The sequence below is a fragment of the Triticum dicoccoides genome, chromosome 1B (assembly GCF_002162155.2).
Source record: "Triticum dicoccoides isolate Atlit2015 ecotype Zavitan chromosome 1B, WEW_v2.0, whole genome shotgun sequence".
Classification (NCBI taxonomy): domain Eukaryota; kingdom Viridiplantae; phylum Streptophyta; class Magnoliopsida; order Poales; family Poaceae; genus Triticum; species Triticum dicoccoides.
Window position 1 is genome coordinate 1502718 of NC_041381.1, and position 2683 is coordinate 1505400.

The window sequence follows — 2683 nt, forward strand, 5'->3', positions numbered from 1 at the left end:
ACCGGACAGACCCAGTAACCAAACGCTCACTGGCTGCCATCGGAGTGAGTAAGGACCACAAACGGATCAGCGCCGTAGCATGGAATAAAACTTGCAAAAAATGAATAGCTGTTGTTCTGTTAAAAGCCAAATCATTCCTGCAGTTCCAAATTGCCCATAACAACGCACATACTCCAACACGAATGTGTCCAGCGGTTTCGGACTCTATCCCAGCCAGCCACGTTCCAAACAACGAACCTACCGAGTCCGGTGGAGTAATGTTAAAGGAAATTTGCACCGTGCGCCATAAGACTCTCGCCAATGGGCACTCGAAGAAGAGGTGCTTAATGGTCTCGTCCCGATCACAGAAGTTACACCTAATAGAGCTTGTCCAATTGCGCTTAACCAAGTTGTCCTTTGTTAAAATGACTTGTTTATGTACAAACCACGTAAACACTTTAATCTTCAAAGGAACTTTAACTTTCCAAACATGTTTGGAACTAGGAATGATGCTAGAGTTAATGACATCGATATACATCGACTTAACCGTAAACACTCCAGACCCAGTAAGTTTCCAACACAATTGATCGGGCTGATGAGCTAACTGAACCTCCATCAGTCTAGTCACCAGATGAAGCCAAGCTTCCCACCTATCACCAATAAGCACCCTCCGAAACTGGATATTAAGGGGAACGGACTGCATAATCGTTGCAACCAGCGCGTCGCGTCGTTGAACAATACGATACAGGGACGGATACTGTAACGCCAATGGTGTATCACCAAGCCACGTATCCTCCCAGAAACGGGTATTGTTACCATTACCGACGACAAACTTTGTTCTATTAAAGAAGGCGGCCTTAACTCTCATAAGCCCCTTCCAAAACGGCGAGTCCATTTGTCTCACGGTCACCTGTGACAAAGTCTTGGACTGCAGATACTTGTTACGAAGAATCTGTGTCCACGTTGCGTCTGTCTCAACAGATAACTTATACAGCCACTTACTGAGAAGGCATCTATTCTTGACCTCAAGATTCTCAACACCCAGACCCCCTTGGTCCTTTGGTCGACAGATTACATCCCATTTGGCAAGTCTATACTTTCTCTTAAGATCATCACTCTGCCAAAAAAAAATTGATCGGTAAAAGTCCAGCCTTTTCCGAACCCCAACTGGCACTTGGAAGAATGATAGATGGAACATCGGCATACTCGTGAGCACCGAATTGATAAGAATCAGCCGGCCTCCATAAGACATGAGTTTGCCTTTCCAGCAACTGAGTATTTTCTCAAACCAATCCTCGATGCACTTCCACTCTTTGTTTGTTAGCTTACGATGGTGAATGGGTATACCTAGGTACGTGAAAGGTAAAGCCCCTAACTCACAACCAAACAATTGCCTATAAGCCTCTTGTTCCTCCTTGGCTCTACCAAAGCAGAACAACTCGCTTTTGTGCAAGTTAATCTTTAATCCGGACAATTGTACAAATAAGCATAACACTAGCTTCATATTTCTCGCTTTTACCAAGTCATGCTCCATAAAGATGATTGTATCATCAGCGTACTGCAGAATGGAGACACCCCCGTCAACCAGATGAGGCACCAAGCCACCCACCTGACCGGCCTCCTTTGCGCTTCCTATAAGAATTGCCAACATGTCCGCCACAATGTTGAACAAAACAGGAGACATCGGATCACCTTGCCTCAGGCCTTTGTGTGTCTGGAAATAATGACCTATATCATCATTCACTTTAATTCTAACACTCCTTTTTGCGTGAAGGATTCTACCTCGCGTCGCCAAGCTTCATCGAATCCCTTCATACGCAAGGCCTGTTGAAGGAAGGGCCATTTGACTTTGTCATACGCTTTATCGAAATCCACTTTGAAAATAACCCCGTCCAGCTTTTTCGTGTGGATCTCATGGAGCGTTTCATGAAGGACCACAACCCCTTCAAGGATGTTCCTGTCCGGCATGAAAGCAGTTTGGGTAGGCTGTACCATCGCATGCGCAATCTTTGTGAGCCTATTAGTCCCAACCTTGGTAAAGATTTTGAAGCTAACATTCAGAAGACAGATGGGCCTGAATTGCTCAATTCTCACAGCCTCTGTTTTCTTAGGGAGAAGGGTTATCGTCCCAAAATTCAACTGGAAAAGCTGAAGCTGTCCAGAGAAGAGATTATTAAACAGAGGCAACAGATCCCCCTTAATAATATGCCAGCACTTTTTATAAAACTCTGCCGGAAAACCATCAGGGCCCGGTGCCTTATTATTCTTCATCTGTGATATGGCCTCGAACACCTCTTTCTCAGAAAAAGGTGCCGCGAGAATATGATTCTCCACCGCTGTGAGTTGAGGGACATCCTCAACCCTGGACTCATCCAAGGACACGCAGTTATCCTCGGGAGGACCAAACAGCTGCTTGTAGTACTCAGTAATATACTGCTTAAGGTTTTCATGACCTACAATTGTTCATTCATCTTGCTCAAGCCGAAAGATCCTCTTCTTTCTATGTTTACCATTAGCGATCATGTGAAAAAATTGAGTGTTCGCATCCCCCTAGACTACTCGCCGGACCTTGGCCCGCAACGCCCACTTCAATTTTTCCTCTCGAAGGAGTTCTTTCAGCCTCATCTCCGCATCAAGCTTGGCATGAAGCTCCGCGGCCGGCAGAACCGTGGTTTCAGCTTTCACATCTAGGGCCTCAATAAGG